Here is a 22,876-nt window from a genome sequence, read left to right on the forward strand (position 1 = left end):
AGGAAATATTGTCAGTGATAACTGGACAGGAAAAAGAGTTGGCTTATATTAGTGAAAGGCATTGATTTCAGAAAGAATTTTGCCTGCATAAGAACTGTTGGAACAAGCTTCCAGGAGGGAATATCTTGGCTTACTGAACCTTTGAGAGCGTTAACCGTTCATCATAAAGTCAGTGTGAATATTTCTGTGGCTCAGCATTTTGCCAACTAACCTTCAAGTTAACAGATTCTCCATTACCACAAAAATATCATCCACTGACCCCTGAGTAATCACTCCAGCTCATTAGAATTCTCTTCCAAAATATGAAACTATACCTTCCAGTTGTCATACCAAGTATTCTATAATTATTTATAAATTTGATAGTGATAATGTGCCGATAAGTTTACCCAATATATCAGGTTAAGAAAAGGAATTAGGCAAGGGTAGAGAGAGATGGAGTGTAAGTCATTATGTTTGCTCGTGATTGGGATTCTCTGGCTGGTTTATTTCCCTTTGTGCTATTTCTGGGATTTTTTCATTGCATTATTCAAACACTGAATTGTGGAAATAAACAGGTGACATCATCCAGGAACTGAGTCTGTTCGATTTCAGGTGCATCAAAGAGTCACTACCAGTTTTTGAAAAGCAGATCTGAATTGCTAACCAGCCCCAGAGTCTCAAATAGAATTTGGATTAATATTTTCATTAGCAAGATAAGCCCAGGTTAGTCTCCCCTTCTATGCGTTTTACACAGTCAAACTGAGGCAATGCTTTCTCTGCTTCAGATAAGAAATGGTGCAAACTGATAAAGTCAGTTATCAGTCAGTTAAAGGAAGTTTCAGAAAATAAATGGATATGTATGTTTGTGTGTGTGTGTGTATCATGCAAAATAAATACTGCCTATAGTTTACTCATAAATAATATCCTCATATATGCTGAATTCCTGAACATTTGAATCCAATTAGTTTAGGCAGTATTGGAATTATTTAGATAACAATTCCACTGGAGATATAAAGTCTAACCATACATTGGGAGACAATTCAAAAATAGTCTTCATGAGAAATATTTTAAAATGTAATAAAATTTGCAAAGGTGCAGATTTTCTGGCTAACGTAGCCATTTAAAACATTACAATTATTCAAAAATTGAGATCCCATTTTCAGGAACACAACTAAAGAGTTGGGCATTCCTTCCATCTCATGTGTTATAAAATGTAATTCTTACATTTTTCCCCTTATTCTGTGGGTATACATCTACAGCAAGAAAGTAAACATATCTTTATTTTCTGTTTTTCAATTTTTAGAAAAGATTCTTCCCTCTTGACCTGTATTGACCTTCCCAATATTATGAGGTGCCATCACCAGCTGGCCCTATTTATCATCTTAATGGTTTTTATTAACTTTTAGGGAAAAGAGTGAAATGATGGGACAGTCCAAACACAGTGTTCCAAACACTCATAACTACAAGAACAGTGTGTTTTCATTCATGGAATTTATTAGCTGTAAAAACTTTGAGACTTCGTTCCTCAAAGCCAAGATTATATTAGGTATGCAAAATGGAAGGAAAATAAGCTCTTCTGTAACACCCTTGAGGCTGGCGGGGTTTCAGGGTACTCCTTGGACACGCTACCACTGCTGTGAATTTTGAATCAGTAACACTGTCTCCCTAAGCAGATACCGGGCAGAGTTTTTCAAATCTCTGAGGAAAGACAAAACAGAAAATGGCCACATAAAACTGAAGCTAAAATACTACCTTCTAGCTGTGAAAGAGCCTGCTTGCTGGTGTAGAAGTTCTGTTCATATATCCATTAATCAAAGGACAAAACTTCAACCATCAATTCTATTTGGAGGCTTTAATTAGAGCACACATATTCCTACTAAGGTTTACCCTTATTAATACTGAATTTTAAGCCAATATATGTCGTCATTAGCATTTTAGTTGGGGGAAAAAGACGTTCTTAAAAGAGACCACCCCATTGGATGGATGGAGATACAGATATATATATATATAGATATATAGATATGTAGATCTATAGACACAGATATCTCCCACACCTTAGTTTTCAAAACGGAATAGAATTCTATAATCTTGAAAAGACAATTTCCTCTTACTCTCTCTCTTTCTATTTAAAGACAATGGGATATAACAGCTTAACTAATATTATCTTTTAAAGTCTCACAAAGTTGTTAACATTCTTATCAGTCCAACTTCTCTTTCTTTAGAATAACTTTACCTTTTAAAAAAAAAGTCTTCGCTTTCCTATCTGCTTCTTTTTTTTTTAACATCTTTATTGGAATATAATTGCTTTACAATGGTATATTAGTTTCTGCTGTATAACAAAGTGAATCAGCTCTACATATACATACATCCCCATATCTCCTCCCTCTTGTGTCTCCCTCCCACCCTCGCTATCTCACCCCTCTAGGTGGTCACAAAGCACCAAGCTGATCTCCCCGTGCTATGCGGCTGCTTCCCACTAGCTATCTATTTTACATTTGGTAGTGTATATATGTCCATGCCACCTTCTCACTTTGTCCCAGCTTACCCTTCCCCCTCCCCATGTCCTCAAGTCCATTCTCTATGTCTGAGTCTTTATTCCTGTCCTGCCCCTAGGTTCTTCAGAACTTTTTTTTTTTTTTTTAGATTCCATATATATGTGTTAGCATAAGGTATTTGTTTTTCTCTTTCTGACTTGCTTCACTCTGTATGACAGACTCTAGGTCCATCCACCTCACTACAAATAAATCAAGTTCATTTCTTCTTATGGCTGAGTAATATACCATTTTTTTTTTTTTTTTTTAATTCACACACACACACACTGTATTTTATTTTTACAAGACATAAATAGACTGACACCAAGCATTGTACATGGATGACCACAACAAAAGCAACAATGATTGCAATTACCAAACATGAAACACACTCATACTATGTCATAATATTGACATTCAGTCCAGTAATCCTCCACTGTAACAGCTCCTTTACTTTGCAGTGAAAATTGATTTGTATATTCTTTGCCTCTGAGTCCTTGTGGGATTTTTTTTTTTTTTTTTTAAATTCAGACAGAAAGTCACAAAAATTATACTCATCCTCATCAGTTCACTCAGTCCCATGTAATTAATTTTTTTTTTCATCTTGATCTTTTGTTAGCACTTTTATGAGTTCATCAGTTTTTCATTAGAGTTCTGAAAATGCTTATTCATTCAGTTCAGCAGTACAGTCAGTTACCAGAAACCTGTACTTGTCAGAGTCTTTTCCATGAATTTCTTGAAGATGAAACCCTTTTATAGGAACATATTTGCAAAATCATCAGAGTACACCCAGAACTGTCTGTAAATGACAAAAGACTTAAAAATGACCATGGTAAAGATTTGATGAAAGTTCATAATAATGCAGTTGACAAGAAAATTAGTTATTTCTGAGATATACATTTTAAAGTAATAACTAGGATTATTACTTATAACATTATACCAGAACATATAAGATTTTTAGAAATTTCATGTAATGTCTGAAACATTTATATTAACATATTTCCATACATATTTCCATACAAATACAAACATAAGATTTTTAGAAATTTCATGTAATGTCTGAAACATTTATATTAACATATTTCCATACATATTTCCATACAAATACAAATATAAGATTTTTAGAAATTTCATGTAATGTCTGAAACATTTATATTAACATATTTCCATACAGATAACCCAATGAAAGTTTAGTATTAGTTGTTTTGTTTGTTTTTTTATACTGCAGGTTCTTATTAGGCATCAGTTTTATACACATCAGTGTATACATGTCAATCCCAATTGCCCAATTCAGCACACCACCATCCCCACCTCACCGCAGTTTTCCCCCCTTGGTGTCCATATGACCATTCTCTACATTTGTGTCTCAACTTCTGCCCTGCAAACTGGCTCATCTGTACCATTTTTCTAGGTTCCGCATACATGCATTAATATACGATATTTGTTTTTCTCTTTCTGACTTACTTCACTCTGTATGACAGTCTCTAGATCCATCCATGTCTCAACAAATGACTCAATTTCGTTCCTTTTTATGGCTGAGTAATATTCCATTGTATATATGTACCACAACTTCTTTATCCATTCGTCTGTTGATGGGCATTTAGGTTGCTTCCATGACCTGGCTATTGTAAATAGTGCTGCAATGAACATTCGGGTGCATGTGTCTTTTTGAATTACGGTTTTCTCTGGGTATATGCCCAGTAGTGGGATTGCTGGGTCATATGGTAATTCTATTTTTAGTTTTTTAAGGAACCTCCATACTGTCTCCATAGTGGCTGTATCAATTTACATTCCCACCACAGTGCAAGAGGGTTCCCTTTCTCCACACCCTCTCCAGCATTTGTTGTTTGTAGATTTCTGATGATGCCCATTCTAACAGGAGTGAGGTGATACCTCATTGTAGTTTTGATTTGCATTTCTCTAATAATTAGTGATGTTGAGCATCTTTTCATGTGCTTCGTGGCCATCTGTATGTCTTCTTGGAGAAATGTCTATTTAGGTCTTCTGCCCATTTTTGGATTGGGGTGTTTGTTTCTTGATATTGAGCTGAATGAGCTGTTTATATATTTTGGAGATTAATCCTTTGTCCGTTGATTCATTTGCAAATATTTTCTCCCATTCTGAGGGTTGTCTTTTCGTCTTGTTTATGGTTTCCTTTGCTGTGCAAAGCTTTGAAGTTTCATTAGGTCCCATTTGTTTATTTTTGTTTTTATTTCCATTACTCTAGGAGGTGGATCAAAAAAGATCTTGCTGTGATTTATGTCAAAGAGTGTTCTTCCTATGTTTTCCTCTAAGTGTTTTATAGTGTCCAGTCTTATATTTAGGTCTCTAATCCATTTTGAGTTTATTTTTGTGTATGGTGTTAGGGAGTATTCTAATTTCATTCTTTTACATGTAGCTGTCCAGTTTTCCCAGCACCACTTATTGAAGAGAGACTGTCTTTTCTCCATTGTATATCTTTGCCTCCTTTGTCATAGATTAGTTGACCATAGGTGCGTGGGTTAATCTCTGGGCTTTCTATCTTGTTCCATTGATCTATGTTTCTGTTTTTGTGCCAGTACCATACTGTCTTGATTACTGTAGCTTTGTAGTATAGTCTGAAGTCTGGGAGTCTGATTCCTCCAGCTCCATTTTTTTCCCTCAAGACTGCTTTGGCTATTCGGGGTCTTTTGTGTCTCCATACAAATTTAAGATGATTTGTTCTAGCTCCGTAAAAAATGCCATTGGTAATTTGATAGGGATTGCATTGAATCTGTAGATTGCTTTGGGTAGTATACTCATTTTCACAATGTTGATTCTTCCAATCCAAGAACATGGTATATCTCTCCATCTGTTGGTATCATCTTTAATTTCTTCATCAGTGTCTTATAGTTTTCTGCATACAGGTCTTTCGTCTCCCTAGGTAGGTTTATTCCTAGGTATTTTATTCTTTTTGTTGCAATGGTAAATGGGAGTGTTTCCATAATTTCTCTTTCAGATTTTTCATCATTAGTGTATAGGAATGCAAGAGATTTCTGTGCATTAATTTTGTATCCTGCAACTTTACCATATTCATTAATCAGCTCTAGCAGTTTTCTGGTGGCAGTTTTAGGATTCTCTATGTATAGTATCATGTCATCCGCAAACAGTGACAGTTTTACTTCTTCTTTTCCAATTTGTATTCCTTTTATTTCTTTTTCTTCTCTGATTGCCGTGGCTAGGACTTCCAGAACTATGTTGAATAATAGTGGTGAGAGTGGACATCCTTGTCTCGTTCCTGATCTTAGAGGAAATGCTTTCAGTTTTTCACCATTGAGAATGATGTTTGCTGTGGGTTTGTCATATATGGCCTTTATTATGTTGAGGTAGGTTCCCTCTATGCCCACTTTCTGGAGAGTTTTTATCAGAATGGGTGTTGAATTTTGTCAAAAGCTTTTTCTGCATCTATTGAGATGATCATATGGTTTTTATTCTTCAATTTGTTAATATGGTGTATCACATTGATTGATTTGCGTATATTGAAGAATCCTTGCATCCCTGGGATAAATCCCACTTGATCGTGGTGTATGATCCTTTTAATGTGTTGCTGGATTCTGTTTGCTAGTATTTTGTTGAGGATTTTTGCATCTATATTCATCAGTGATATTGGTCTGTAATTTCTTTTTTTGTAGTGTCTTTGTCTGGTTTTGGTATCAGGGTGATGGTGGCGTCATAGAATGAGTTTGGGAGTGTTCCTTCCTCTGCAATTTTTTGGAAGAGTTTGAGAAGGATGGGTGTTAGCTCTTCTCTAAATGTTTGATAGAATTCACCTGTGAAGCCATCTGGTCCTGGACTTTTGTTTGTTGGAAGATTTTTAATCACAGTTTCAATTTCATTACTTGTGATTGGTCTGTTCATATTTTCTGTTTCTTCCTGATTCAGTCTGGGAAGGTTATACCTTATAAGAATTTGTCCATTTCTTCCAGGTTGTCCATTTTATTGGCATAAAGTTGCTTGTAGTAGTCTCTTAGGATGCTTTGTATTCTGTGGTGTCTGTTGTAACTTCTCCTTTTTCATTTCTGATTTTATTGATTTGAGTCCTCTCCCTCTTTTTCTTGATGAGTCTGGCTAATGGCTTATCAATTTTGTTTATCTTCTCAAAGAACCAACTTTTAGTTTATTGATCTTTGCTATTGTTTTCTTTGTTTCTATTTCATTTATTTCTGCTCTGATCTTTATGATTTCTTTCCTTCTGCTAACTTTGGGTTTTGTTTGTTCTTCTTTCTCTTGTTTCTTTAGGTGTAAGGTTAGATTGTTTACTTGAGATTTTTCTTGTTTCTTTAGGTAGGCTTGTATAGCTATAAACTTCCCTCTTAGAACCGCTTTTGCTGCATCCCATAGGTTTTGGGTCGTCGTGTTTTCATTGTCATTTGTCTCTAGGTATTTTTTGTTTTCCTCTTTGATTTCTTCAGTGATCTCTTGGTTATTTGTAACGTATTGTTTAGCCTCCATGTGTTTGTCCCTTTTTACGTTTTTTTTCCCTGTAATTCATTTCTAATCTCATAGCGTTGTGGTCAGAAAAGATGCTTGATATGATTTCAATTTTCTTAAATTTACTGAGGCTTGATTTGTGACCCAAGATGTGATCTATCCTGGAGAATGTTCCGTGGCGCACTTGAGAAGAACGTGTATCTGCTGTTTTGGATGGAATGTCCTATATATATCAATTAAATCTATCTGGTCTATTGTGTCATTTAAAGCTTCTGTTTCCTTATTTATTTTCATTTTGGATGATCTGTCCATTGGTGTAAGTGAGGTGTTAAAGTCCCCCACTATTATTGTGTTACTGTCGATTTCCTCTTTTTATAGCTGTTAGCAGTTGCCTTATGTATTGAGGTGCTCCTATGTTGGGTGCATATATATTTATAATTGTTATATCTTCTTCTTGGATTGATCCCTGGATCATTATGTAGTGTCCTTCCTTGTCTCTTGTAACATTCTTTATTTTTAAAGTCTATTTTATCTGATATGAGTATAGCTACTCCACCTTTCTTTTGATTTCCATTTGCATGGAATATCTTTTCCATCCCCTCACTTTCAGTCTGTATGTGTCCCTAGGTCTAAAGTGGGTCTCTTGTAGACAGCATATATATGGGTCTTGTTTTGTATCCATTCAGCCAGTCTATGTCTTTTGGTTGGGGCATTTAATCCATTCACGTTTAAGGTAATTATCGATATGTATGTTCCTATGACCATTTTCTTAATGTTTTGGGTTTGTCTTTGTAGGTCCTTTTCTTCTCTTGTGTTTCCCACTTAGAGAAGTTCCTTTAGCATTTGTTGTAGAGCTGGTTTGGTGGTGCTGAATTCTCTTAGCTTTTGCTTGTCTGCAAAGCTTTTGATTTCTCCATCAAATCTAAATGAGATCCTTGCCGTGTAGAGTAATCTTGGTTGTAGGTTCTTCCCTTTCATCACTTTAAGTATATCATGCCACTCCCTTCTGGCTTGCAGAGTTTCTGCTGAGAAATCAGCTGTTAACCTTATGGGAGTTCCCTTGTATGTTATTTGTCGTTTTTCCCTTGCTGCTTTCAATAATTTTTCTTTGTCTTTAATTTTTGCCACTTTGATTACTATGTGTCTCGGCGTGTTTCTCCTTGGGTTTATTCTGTATGGGACTCTCTGCGCTTCCTGGACTGGGTGGCTATTTCCTTTCCCATGTTAGGGAAGGTTTTCGACTATAATCTCTTCAAATATTTTCTCTGGTCCTTTCTCTCTCTCTTCTCCTTCTGGGACCCCTATAATGCGAATGTTGTTGCGTTTAATGTTGTCCCAGAGGTCTCTTAGGCTGTCTTCATTTCTTTTCATTCTTTTTTCTTAGTCTGTTCTGCAGCAGTGAATTCCACCATTCTGTCTTCAGGTCACTTATCCGTTCTTCTGCCTCAGTTATTCTGCTATTGATTCCTTCTAGTGTAGTTTCATTTCAGTTATTGTATGGTGATCTCTGTTTGTTGTTCTTTAATTCTTCTAGGTCTTTGTTAATCATTTCTTGCATCTTCTCAATCTTTGCCTCCATTCTTATTCCGAGGTCCTGGATCATCTTCACTATCATTATTCTGAATTCTTTTTCTGGAAGGTTGCCTATCTCCACTTCATTTAGTTGTTTTTCTGGGGTTTTTCTTGTTCCTTCATCTGGTGCATAGCCCTCTGCTTTTCATCTTCTCTATCTTTCTGTAACTGTGGTTTTTTGGTCCACAGGCTGCAGGATCGTAGTTTTTCTTGCTTCTGTTGTCTGCCCTCTGGTGGTTGAGGCTATCTAAGAGGCTTGATGGGAGGCATCTGGTGGTGGGTAGAGCTGACTGTTGCTGTGGCGGTCAGAGCTCAGTAAAACCTTAATCCACTTGACTGTTGATGGGTGGGGCTGGGTTCCCTCCCTGTTGCTGTGGCGTCAGAGCTCAGTAAAACCTTAATCCACTTGACTGTTGATGGTGGGGCTGGGTTTCCCTCCTTGTTGGTTGTTTGCCTGAGGCAACCCAACACTGAGCCTACCGGTGCTCTTTGGTGGGGTCAATGGCAGACTCTGGAGGGGCTCACGCCAAGGAGAAACTTCCCAGAGGCCTCTGCTGCCAGTGTCCTTATCCCCACGGTGAAACAGAGCCACCACTCGCCTCTGCAGGAGACCCCCCAACACCAGCAGGTAGGTCGGTGGTCAGTCTCCCCCAGGGTCACTGCTCCTTCCCCTGGGTCCCGATGCACACATTACTTTGTGTGTGCCCTCCAAGAGTGGGGTCTCTGTTTCCCCCAGTCCTGTCAAAGTCCTGCAATCAATTCCCTCTAGGCTTCAAAGTCTGATTCTCTAGGAATTCCTCCTCCCGTGCCGGACCCCCAGGTGGGAAGCCTGACGTGGGGCTCAGAACCTTCACTCCAGTGGGTGGAATTCTGTGGTATAAGTGTCGCCAGTCTGTGAGTCACCCACCCAGCAGTTATGGGATTTGATTTTACTCTGATTGCGCCCCTCCTACCGTCTCACTGTGGCTTCTCCTCTGTCCTTGGACGCGGGGTATCCTCCTTGGTGAAGTCCAGGGTCTTCCTGTCAATGATTGTCCAGCAGCCAGTGGTGATTCTGGTGCTCTTGCAAGAGGGAGTGAGAGCACGTCCTTCTACTCCGCCATCTTGGTTAATCTCCTCAATATACCATTTTATATATGTGCCACATCTTCTTTATCCATTCATCTGTCGATGAACATTTAGATTGCTTAAATGTCCTGGCTGTTGTAAATAGATCTTCAATGAGCATTGTGGTACATGACTCTTTTTGAATTATGGTTATCTCAGGGTATATGCCCAGTAGTGGGATTGCTAGGGCGTATGGTAGTTCTATTTTTAGTTTTTTGAGGAACCTCCATACTGTTCTCCATAGTGGCTGTATCAATTTATATTCACATCAACAGTGAAAGAGGGCTCCCTTTTCCCACACCCTCTCTAGCATTTATTGTTTGTAGGTTTTTTTGATGATGACCATTCTGACTGGTGTGAGGTGATACCTCATTGTAGTTTTGATTTGCATTTCTCTAATGATTAGTGATGTTGAGCATGCTTTCTTGTGTTTCTTGGCAATCTTTATATCTTCTTTGGAGAAGTGTCTATTTAGGTCTTCTGCCCATTTTTGGATTGGGTAATTTGTTTTTTTGATATTGAGCTGCACGAGCTGCTTGTATATTTTGGAGGTTAATCCTTTGTCAGTTGCTTCATTTGCAAATATTTTCTCTCATTTTGAGAGTTGTCTTTTCATCCTGTTTATGGTTTCCTTTGCTGTGCAAAAGCTTTTAAGTTTCATTAGGTCCCATTTGTTTATTTTTGTTTTTATTTCCATTCCTCTAGGAGGTGGGTCAAAAAGGATCTGGCTGTGATTTATATCATGGAGTGGTCTGCCTATATTTTCCTCTAAGGGTTGTATAGTGTCTGAGCTTACATTTAGGTCTCTAATCCATTTTGAGTTTATTTTTGTGTTTGGGGTTAGGGAGTGTTCTAATTTCATTCTTTTCCATGTAGCTGTCCAGTTTTCCCAGCACCACTTATTGAAGAGGCTAGCTTTTCTCCATTGTATATTCTTGCCTCCTTTATCAAAAATAAGGTGACCATATGTGCATGGGTTTATCTCTGGGCTTTCTATCCTGTTCCATTGATCTATATTTCTGTTTTTGTGCCACTACCATACTGTCTTGATTACTGTAGCTTTGTAGTATAGTGTGAAGTCAGGGAGCCTAATTCCTCCAGCTCCATTTTTCTTTCTCAAGATTGCTTTGGCTATTCGGGGTCTTTTGTGTTTCCATACAAATTGTGAAGTTTTTTGTTCTAGTTCTGTGAAAAATTAACATTGGTAGTTTGATAGGTATTGCATTGAATTTGTAGATTGCTTTGGGTAGTATAGTAATTTTCACAATGTTGATTCTTCCAATCCAACAATATGGTATATCTCTCCATCTGTTTGTATCATCTTTAATTTCTTTCATCAGTGTCTTATAGTTTTCTGCGTGCAGGTCTTTTACCTCCTTAGGCAGGTTTATTCCTAGTTATTATATTCTTTTTGTTGCAATTGTAAATGAGAGTGTTTCTTTAATTTCTCTTTCAAGTTTTCTTCATTAGTGTATAGGAATGCAAGAGATTTCTGTGCATTAATTTTGTATCCTGCAACTTAACCAAATTCATTGGTAAGCTCCAGTGGTTTTCTGGTGGCATCTTTAGGATTCTCTATGTATACTATCATGTCATCTGCAAGCAGTGACAGTTTTTAACTGCTTAATTTCTGATTGGATTCCTTTCATTTCTTTTCTTCTCTGAGTTCTTGGCTAAAACTAACAAAACTATGTTGAATAAGTGAGAGTGGGCAAACTTGTCTTGTACCTGATCTTAGTGGAAATGTTTCAGTTTTTCACCATTGAGACACAATGTCGGCTGTGGGTTTGTCGTATATGGCCTTTGTTATTTGAGGTAAGTTCCCTCTATGCCTACATCCTGGAGGGTTTTTTATCATAAATGGGTGTTGAACTTTGTCGAAATCTTTTTCGCATTCTATTGAGATGATCATCAGATTTTTCTCCTTCAGTTGTTAATATGGTGTATCACATTGATTGATTTGCATATACTGAAGAATCCTTGCATTCCTGGGATACACCCCACTCGATCATGGTGTATGATCCTTCTAATGGTGCTGTGGATTCTGTTTGCCAGCATTATGTTGAGGATTTTTGCCTCTATGTTCATCAGTTATATTGGCCTGTATTTTTCTTTCCTGGTGAAATCTTTGTGTGATTTTGGTATTAAGGTAATGGTGTCCTCATAGAATGAGTTTGGGAGTGTTCCTCTCTCTGCTATATTTTGGAAGAGTTTGAGAAGGATAGGTGTTATATCTTCTCTAAATGTTTGATAGAATTTGTCTGTGAAGCCATCTGGTCCTGGGCTTTTGTTTGTTGGAAGATTTTTAATCACAGTTTCAATTTAAGTGCTTGTGATTGGTCTGCTTATATTTTCTATTTCTTCCTGGTCCAGTCTCAGAAGGTTGTGCTTTTCTAGGAATTTGCCGATTTCTTCCAGGTTGTCCATTTTATTGGCATATAGTTGCTTTTAGTAATCTCTCATGATCCTTTGTATTTCTGCAGTGTCCGTTTTTACTTCTCCTTTTTCATTTCTAATTCTATTGACTTGTCTTCTCCTTTTTTTCCTTGATGAGTCTGGCTAATGTTTTATCAATTTTGTTTATCTTCTCAAAGAACCAGCTTTTAGTTTTATTGATCTTTAATATCATTTCCTTCATTTCTTTTGCATTTATTTCTGATTTGATCTTTATGATTACTTTCCTTCTGCTAACTTAAGATTTATTTTTTGTTCTTCTTTCTCTAATTGCTTTAGGTGTATGGTTAGGTTGTTTATTTGAGATGTTTCTTGTTTCTTGAGGTAGGACTGTATTACTATAGACTTTCCTCTTAGAAGTGCTTTTTCTGCATCACCTAGGTTTTGGGTTGTCGTGTTTTCACTGTCATATGTTTCTAGGTATTTTTTGATTTCTTCAGTGATCTCTTGGTTATTTAGTAGTGTATTGTTTAGCTTCCACGTTTTGTGTTTTTTACACATTTTTTTCCTGTAATTGATATCTAGTCTCATAGCATTGTGGTCGGAAAAGATGCTTGATACAATTTCAATATTCTTAAATTTACCAAGGCTTGATTTGTGACCCAAGACATGATCTATCCTGCAGAATGTGCCATGGACACTTGAAAAGAAAGTGCAATCTGCTCTTTTGGATGGAATGTCCTATAAATATCAATTAAGTCCATCTTGTTTAATGTATCATTTAAAGCTGTGTTTCCTTATTTATTTTCATTTTGGATGAAATGTCCATTGGTGAAAGTCGAGTGTTAATGTCGCCTACTATGATTGTGTTACTGTCGATTTCCCCTTTTATGGCTGTTAGCATTTGCCTTATGTTGAGGTGCTTCTATGTTGGGTGCATAAATATTTACAATTGTTATATCTTCTTCTTGGATTGATCCCTCGATCATTATGTTGTGTCCTTCTTTGTCTCATAATAGTCTTTACTTTAAACTCTATTTTTTTCTGATATGAGAATTGGTTCTCCAGCTTTCTTTTGTTTTCCATTTGCATGGAATATCTTTTTCCATTCCCTCACTTTCAGTCTGTGTGTCCCTAGGTCTGAAGTGGGTCTCTTGCAGACAGCATATGTATGAGTCTTGTTTTTGTATCCATTCAGCTAGTCTATGTCTTTTGGTTGGAGCATTTAGTCCATTTACATTTAAGGTAGTTATCGATATGTATGTTCCTATTACTATTTTCTAAATTGTTTTGGGTTTGTTTTTGTAGGTCTTTTCCTTCTTTTCTGTTTCATGCAGAGAAGTTCCTTTAGCATTGCTGTAGAGCTGGTTTGGTAGTGCTAAATTCTCTTAGCTTTTGCTTATCTGTAAAGATTTTAATTTCTCTGTCAAATCTGAATGAGATCCTTACTGGGTAGAGTAATCTTGGTTGTAGGTTTTTCCCTTTCATCACTTTAAATATGTCCTGCCACTCCCTTCTGACTTGCAGAGATTATGCTGAAAGATCAGCTGTTAACCTTATAGGGATTCCCTTGTATATTACTTGTTGCTTTTCCCCTGCTGCTTTTAATAGTTTTTCTTTGTATTTAATTTTTGATAGTTGATGAATATGTCTTGGAATGTTTCTCCTTCAATTTATCCTTTATTGGACTATCTGTGCTTCCTGGACTTGATTGAGTATTTCCTTACCCATATTAGGGAAGTTTTCAACTATAATCACCTCAAATACTTTCTCAGTCCCTTTTTTTTTTTCTCTTCTTCTTCTGGGTCCTCTATAATTCGAATGTTGGTTCATTTAATGTTGTCCCAGAGATCTGTGAGATTGTCCTCAATTCTTCTCATTCTTTTTTTTTTTTTTTTTCTGTGCTGCGGTAGTTATTTGCACTATTTTATCTTCCAGGTCACTTTTCCCGTCTTCTGTCTCCGTTATTCTGCTACTGATTCCTTCTAGAGAATTTTTAATTTCATTTATTGTGTTGTTCATCATTGTTTGTTTGCTCTTTAGTTCTTCTATGTCCTTGTTAAATATTTCTTGTATTTTCTCCATTCTATTTCCAAGATTTTGGATCATTTTTACTATCATCACTCTGAATTCTTTTTCAGGTAGACTGCCTATTTCCTCTTCATTTGTTTGGTCTGGTGGGTTTTTGCCTTGCTCCTTCATCTGCCATGTATTTCTCTGTCTTCTCATTTAGCTCTACTTACTGTGTTTGGGATCTCCTTTTTGAAGCCTGCAGGTTCGTAGTTCCCGTTGTTTTTGGTGTCTGCCCCCAATGGCAAATGTTGATTCAGTGGGTTGTGTAGTCTTCCCGGTGGAGGGGACTAGTGCCTGTGTTCTGGTGGGTGAAGCAAGATCTTGTCTCTCTGGTACGCAGGACCACATCTGGTGGTGTGTTTTGGGCTATCTGTGACCTTATTATGATTTTAGGCAGCTTCTCTGCTAATGGGTGGGGTTGTGTTCCTGACTTGCTGCTTGTTTGGCATAGCGTGTCCAGCACTGTAGTTTGCTGGTCGTTGAGTGGAGCTGGGTCTTAGCATTGAGGTGGAGATCACTTGGTGAGCTTTCACCATTTGACATTACGTGGGGCCAGGAGGTCTCTGGTGGACCAATGTCCTGAACTCGGCTGTCTCACCTCAGAGGCTCACGCCTGACACCCTGCCAGAGCACCAAGACCCTGTCAGCCAAATGGCTCAGAAGAAAAGAGAAAAAGAAAGAAAGAAAATAAATAAATAAATAAAATAATATAAAGTTATTAAAATAGAAAAAAAACTTTTTTTAATTTTTAAAAAATAAAGAAAAAAAGAAATAGGTAAAGAAAGAAGACAGTAACCAACCAAAAAACAAATCCCCCAATGATAACAAGCACTAAAAACTATACTAGAAAAAAACAAAAACAAAAAACAAAAAATGGACAGTCAGAACCCTAGGACAAATAGCAAAAGCAAAGCTAGACAGACAAAATCACACCAAGAATCATACACATTCATACTCACAAAAAGAGAAAAGGAATATATATATATATATATATATATATATATATATATATATATATATATATATATATATATATATATATATAAAGGAAGAGAACAACCAAGTCAATAATCAAATCTAGCAATGATAATAAACTCTAAATACTAAACTACTACAAACATAAAACCAGAAACAAATTAGATGCAGATCCAAGTCTACAGTTGCTCCCAAAATCCACTGCCTCAATTTGGGATGATCATTGTCTATTCAGGTATTCCACAGCTGCAGGGTACACCGAGTTGATTGTAGAGATTTAATCCACTGTTCCTGAGGCTGCTGGGAGAGATTTCCCTTTCTCTTCTTTGTTCAAACATCTCGTGGTGTTCAGCTTTGGATTTGGCCCTGCCTCTGCGTGTAGGTCTCCTGAGGGCATCTGTTCACCACCCAGACAGGTTGGGGTTAAAGGAGTGGCTGATTAGGAGGCTCTGGCTCACTCAGGCCAAGGGGAGGTAGGGTTATGGAATGCGGGAGGAGCCTGCAGTGGCAGAGGCCGGTGTGATGTTGCAACAGCTTGAGGCGTGCCGTGTGTGTTCTCCCGGGAATTGTCCCAGGATCACAGGACCCTGGCAGTGGTGGCTGCACAGGCTTCCAGGAGGGGAGGGGTGGATAGTGACCTGTGCTTGCACACAGTCTTCTTTGTGCCTGCAGCAGCAGCCTTAGCATTTCATGCCCATCTCTGTGGTCTGCACTGATAGCCATGGCTCACGCTCATCTCTGGAGCTCGTGTAGGCAGGGCTCTGAATCCCCTCTCCTCGTGCACCCCAAAACAATGGTCTCTTGCCTTTTAGGTAGTTCCAGACTTCTTCCCAGACTTCTTCCCAGACTCCCTTGGCTAGCTGTGGCACACCAGCCCCCTTCAGGCTGTGTTCACGCGCCAACCCCAGTCCTCTCCCTGGGATCTGACCTCCGAAACCCAAGCTCAGCTCACAGCCCCCACCCACCCAGGTGGGTGAGCAGACAAGCCTCTTAGGCTGGTGTGTGCTGGTTGACATTGATCCTCTGTGAGGGAATCTCTCCACTTTGCCCTCTGCACCCCTGATGCTGTGCTCTCCTCCATGGCTCTGAAGCTTCCCCACCACTCACCCCCCGTCTCCACTAGTGAAGGTGCTTCCTAGTGTGTGGAAACTTTTCCTCCTTCACAGCTTCCTCCCAGAAGTGCAGGTCCCTTCTCTATTCTTTTGTCTCTGTTTTTCCTTTTTCTTTTGCCCTTCCCAGGGAGTTTCTTGCCTTTTGGGGAGTCTGAAGTTCTTCTGCCAGCATTCAGTAGTTGTTTTGTAGGAGTTGTATTTGTGGCGAAGAAGGTGATCTCCGTATCTTCTCCTTCCTCCATCTGTGAAGGTGCCCTCCCTATCTTTGCTTTTAAGATTCTTTTTGTCAAATGCCTTTCCTGCTCATTACACTTGACTGGATTATATTACATCCTCACCATTTTGGTTAACCTGCATGCTCTTAAACCAGAAATATATACCTAATAAACCCGGCCTGATCTTTATCTGTCTGCATAAAGGCAACATATATCAGGAAGAGTAATTCCCATATAGTATGCTCCTCATGTATTTGGCATCATTAACAAGAGTGTTATCATTAAACACAGTATATACCATTTCATAAAGGTGGTATAGATTTCATGAACTTTCACGTTTAGGTTTTTATCCTTAGCATTTAACAGTCTTAGGAAAAATAGTTGTTAGGAATCTGAAGAATAGTCCCTAAATACAGGCTGAGAGTACGTGATAGAGACACAGATTGTAGAGAATGGACTTGAGGACACAGAGAGGGGGAAGGGTAAGCTGGGATGAAGTGAGAGAGTGGCACTGACATATTACACTACCAAAGGTAAAATAGATAGCTAGCGGGAAGCAGCTGCATAGCACAGGGAGATCAGCTCCGTGCTTTGTGACCACCTAGGGGATAGGGAGGGTGGGAGGGAGATGCAAGAGGGAGGGGATATGGAGATGTACGTATGTATATGGCTGATTCACCTTGTTATACAGCAGAAACTAACACATTATAAGGCAATTATACACCAATAAAGATGTTAAAAAATTTTTTCAATAAAAAAAGAGAAGAATTTCAGCCACTAACTTCTGTCTCTCAAAGTATTCTTTTTAGGGATGAAAATCCTCTTGTATCTATGAAGCACGTCTTCTCAACACATTAGCTAACCATAGTGGAGGAGAGAGAAATATCTCCCCAGAGATTGGGCTTTTGCTTCCAACTCTCCACCAAAACTGCTTTCTTCAAGATCACCAAGACCTCACTGTTGCTACATTCAAAGGTAAATTCTCAGTCCTCTTGTAATTTGACCTATTTACAACATTTGGTCCAGTTGATAACTCTTTCCCTCTTTTAAAAAATTTTTTAGTTGAAGTATAATTTTCAAACCCCTAAATGCACATATTTTAACTGCACAGTTCAATAGATTTTGACAATTGTAGACACCCACATAAGGACCACCCAAAAAAAGACACAGAACATTTCCATCATCCAGAACTTTCCTCTGTATCTCTTTCTGGTTCATCCCCAGGGTCCTCAGAGGCAGCCATTTTCTGACTTCCGTTACCATAGGTTACTTTGTTATAGATTATTTTTCGTACTTTATAAAAATGTATGATTCAATATGAATGACTTTGGTTTTTCTGTTTTGTTTTTTTTGTTTTGTTTTTTTTGCCCAGTATGGGTTTTTGAGATTCCACATCATAAATGGACGATTCATTCTTCTGCTGTTGAGGTGTTTGAGCTGTTTCTGGTTTTTAGCAATTAGGGTTAAAGGTCCTATGAATGTTCTTGCACAGAACTGTTTTTGGAACTGTTTTTTGTTACTGCATTAAAGATTTGGCCTTTATCTTTGGGCTTTGCATGAGTGTGACTATGTTGTGCATACATTGTTACGCTTTTCTTTTTATATCGCTTAAGATTTGCTGATATCCTTGGCTGTATGGGTTGAAAGGTTTTCATCATTGTCGGAGTATTCTTGGCCATTATTTCTTCACTTATATTTTCCTGTCCCATTCTCTCTTTTCTGTCTTACTGGGACTTCAAGCACATGTTAGACTATTTGGTATTTTCCCACAGAGCTCAGTAGTTCTGTTCTTTTTTTTTTTTTTTTTCCTCTCTTTTTTTTTTCTTTCCTTTCTATAGTTTATTTCCAAGACATTATCCAGAGTGATCTTATATTTATATAAATCAAATCCTATTGTTTTTCTACTCAACACTGCCAATAATGCTTTATTTCACTTGGGATAAAAGCCAAAATACTTGTAAGAGCTGACAAGGGTCCAAGTGACTTGGTTCCTTGTTCCCTCTAGTTTCTCTCCTACTATTTTCTCCCTCACTCCCTTTCTCTACACTCCAACTGCTTTGACCTCTTTTCTGTTTATGCTCCTATTTTGATCCTCTGTTGAAGATATTCCCTTTACCTGGAACGCTCTCTCCAAGATATTTGCCTGGTTAACTCCCTCTTCTTCAATTTTTTTTTAAACTAATTAATTAATTTATTTATTTATTGGCTGCATTGGGCCTTCATTGCTGCGCTCGAGTTTCTCTAGTTGCAGCGAGCGGGGGTTACTTTTTGTTGTGGTGCACAGGCTTCTCATTGTGGTGGCTTCCCTTTGTTGTGGAGCACGGACTCCAGGCACGTGGGCTCAGTAGTTGTGGCACAGGGGCTTAGTTGCTCCGCGTCATGTGGGATCTTCCCAGACCAGGGCTCAAACCCGTGTCCCCTGCACTGACAGGTGGATTCTTAACCACTGTGCCACCAGGGAAGACTCTCTTCTTCAATTCTTTATGCAGTATTTTTCTGCTCAATGAGGTCTGCCTGAACCAGCCTGCATAATATTATCTCTTGCATCCACCATCTTAATCACATTTATTTAATTTTTTATTTCCTGTAGGCTTTTATAAAAATTTAGTTTCCATGAAGTGAGGGATTCTTGTATATTTTGTTTACCTAATATCTCATGTGCCTAAAACAGTGCCAACACAAAGTAGGTATGAATAAGTATTTGTCAAGTGAATGAATACTTTAAAAAGCTTGATGCTTATTGAGAGATTGGGAATTCTGTGAATGCAGCTCTATCTACTTCTTAAGCCACTGAATTTAGTGTAATCAATTCTCTTTATTAAGGAAGATAAAAGTATTACTGCATAATAATTACTTTAATTTTGTTTGCTAAAAGACCCATAAAATTTTCTAATACATACAGACCAATGCAGTAAATAAAAATAACTTGAAGTAGTTACTTTATATAATGTTCAGAAGTTGTTTAAATTGGATTATGGTTTCCCTGATGAGAAAAAATGTTAGAACACTGAAACCGTTTTGAAAACAGGATGAAATTCTCAGTCACGACATTGTTAGAATAGTTTACTGGTAGATTTTCTTCCACCAAACCTATAAACTATTAGAGATTGTCTCCTATGTTTCCATAAGTCACAGTTCCATGATTTAGTCTATGCATTGTTAATAGAATCCTAAATCATGGTTAACTACATTCATTAGATAAGTTACTATATGGAATATAAGGTAATAAATTGGGAAGAACGTGAGCTTTTTTGTCATAGATATCAAGGTCACAGATGTCTATCATTTACCATCTGTGTGACCTAGAGTAAGTTACTTAATCTCAGTTCAATTTAGTTTGTTCCTCTGTAACATGGGAATGTTAACATCTATCTTATATGTATGTTATGAGGAATAAATAAAATATTATATGTTATAGTTGTAGTTATACAATTAGTTATAGTTCCTGATACAAGACAGAGGCTTGATAAATAGTAACTATTGTTTTTGTTTTGTAGTTAATAACACATATATATATTATATATTGTATATGATAACATATAATAGAATACATATCTGTGTGTGCAATATCCAATGTCATGTTAAGTGAGTCAAAGCTATTCAAAACTCCCACCAAGGAAGCAGTTTGTTGTAAGCCTTTTGTTTTCTGAAAACATGGATTGAGAATAATACAAATTCAAAAAAGATTGAGGCCTACCTTACTAGAGATAGATTAGTAAAATGAACTTAAAATGGCCACAGTCAGAAATAGACATTAGGCAAAAGCAATAGTAAGATTTGTCTATAGGCAAATTGATAGCATTAATATGGTCACAAAATTATATGATCTGCCAGAAAATAAGATTTGTCACTGAGGTAAGATTGTGCCTTGAATCTCCAGTCCTGTGGAAGGGAAGAGGTACCATCAGTCAAAGTCAATCTGCAGGTGTCCTTGACACATACATGGCCATGGAACAGAAATAACTACATCCAGGTATTATTTGATAACATTAGACATTAAAATTATCAATCAACTCTCCTACCATCAGCCAATTCCATCACTCTAATTCCAGGCTAACCTAAAAACCTCTTGATTTTACCCTGCCTTCCATCAGGGTATCCAGAAAACAGAGACAGTCTGAGTATGCTCAAAACCAGTGGCAATTATATTTTTCATTATAGAAAGTTAAGCTTCTATTGTTGTTATAAATCAGTTTCTGGAGAATTTAGTTTGTGTGAATTTATTGAGATATTGATCATCTTAAGAGGCACAGTCAAAATCTATTGTAGAGAAGATTCTCTTTCTCAGTGACCTCATGAATAAATGTCTCTCTGTGTGACCTTGAACAAGTAGCCTCAACCTTCTGAGCATAAGTGCCATAACTGTCAAATAGGGGAGATAGAAAAAACATAACTTTTTAGGTAGGACATAAAGATTAAACTAAATGATGCAATAAAAGCTCTTAGCATGACTTTTGGTGCATAACTATCATTAGTGCTGTTTTACAATTATGACTGAAGAATTGTTGATGGGGTAAAGAACTATCTCTTGACCAGTGCTTCTCACACTTTAATGAATATATACATCTTGGAGATCTTATTGAAGTGCCCATTCTGATTCAGTAGTTCTGGGGTGAAACTAGGGATTCTGCATTTCTAACACACTTATAGGTGTTGCTGGTCCACAGACCACACTTTGAGGAGGAAGGCTCTGGATTACATACCCATCGTTACTATCTAATGAGCCCAAAAACTTCTACAGCAAAAACAGCTAACTTGTCTAATCTCCTTCACTGTTTAGAAAAGAATCAAGTGTGTGACACTGGGGGTGGCTGCTTTGAATCTACAGCACCCCCTGGCCATAACACCAGATGGACCTGTGTACACTGGTATAACTGTTCCGTCAAGTTTCCCACTCTCCAATAGTTGGCAAGGAACAACGTTCCCACTACTATCCCCACAAAAAAAACTTCACCCTGAATTTACCTAAAATGTAGCAGAAGGCATCAAAAAACTTTATGACCTCAAGAGATTAAAATTCTTTAGAAGGGAGAAAATCTTGCTGAGGGAGGAAAAGAGAAAATGTTTGAAGGCATTGTAACACACACAAAAAATAGATGAAAAGAGCATGCAGAACTTCAGATTAAGCTTCTCTGTAAAAATGTGAGCCACATAAGGAAAGAAGAATTAGCAATTCTACATAGTCTGTATAGAACTGAACTCTATAAAGAATTTGAGTTGTAGCACTGATAATACCAAACAATAAAATGTTATCCTTTTCAAGTTTTTTCTTTACAGATAAATTCTCCCCAGTCAGAGCCACCAAAATGTATTTTAATCAGAACCCTATTTGTATATAAAGGACAGATAAAATATAGGAGAGCATTTTTTTCTTTCTTTTCATGTTTCATCATTTCTTTGAGGAATGGAAACACAATAAAAGAATACTGATTTCCATTAATTTTCTTCTCCTTGCAAGTAAAATTAGGAGTGAGTCAGTGAACAATTCTCTACCTTTCCTTTTTTTTTTTTTTTTTTTGCTCCTAATTCTCCATCCAGTCAATTTCTAATAATAACAAGAGGATTCTGCACCATGTAGTATTAACATAAACACATTTCTTTGGTGAGTGAAATGGCATTATATTGCAAAGATTTAACATCTACTTCCTATTAGAAGTCAGAAGAGGCAAATTCCAATTTCACTTACTCAGGGGTCATTCCAACTTACCAATGTCAGCAAATAAGGGTCAGTAAGTCTTGGTGGCACAAGTGACTCTCACCAATTATTAAAGTGCACTCAAACAAATAAACAAAACAAAACAAAAAAATCTGAAGGAAAAGTTTCCTCAGAAGTTACCCAGAGCCACCCAAGAACAAATTCAACCTTAAGGAGTCTGCATAATATTAAAAAGAAAACATTACGCTCTTACTAAAATAGCTCCATAAGTAGGAAGACAAAATACTGCACATGCCAGTGAAACTCTAAGAGCTTTTTCTCTGAATTTTCACTTTTTTCTTTCTTTTTTGAGAAGGTGAATGAAGTGGGTTCCTTGGGTCAGTAGCAGGAGAGTGCCATTATAAGCGATATAGGAAATGAAACAAAGTCTCCCCTAAATCTGTGTTTCCCTGCTGAGTTTATGATTAATCTCTCTATCCAAAACCTCATTCATTTTCTTGTCCCATCCTTGTTCTCTTCAGAATTGAGGAGTATCAAATAAAAGAGGGCATTGAAACCAAGCGGACCTGTTGGGGCCTTCGCAGGTGCAAAATCCCCTACATGTCCCCTCCTTCTTGTTTATAGAAAAAAAGGCTTTAGTCTCCTAGCCTTCTCCCAGTTCCAAAGAATGGCTCCAGCAGCTAATAATCAGGACAATAGAGTCACAGGACTCCTAGTTCCTCCTGAAGGGATATAGATAACAATCTGATACATATTTTTGAGTTGTCCTGCAAAAACTAAGACAACTGCCCAGGTGGATGATGGTGGCTACAT

Source organism: Balaenoptera musculus, chromosome 4, assembly GCF_009873245.2.
Source record: "Balaenoptera musculus isolate JJ_BM4_2016_0621 chromosome 4, mBalMus1.pri.v3, whole genome shotgun sequence".
NCBI classification, from domain to species: domain Eukaryota; kingdom Metazoa; phylum Chordata; class Mammalia; order Artiodactyla; family Balaenopteridae; genus Balaenoptera; species Balaenoptera musculus.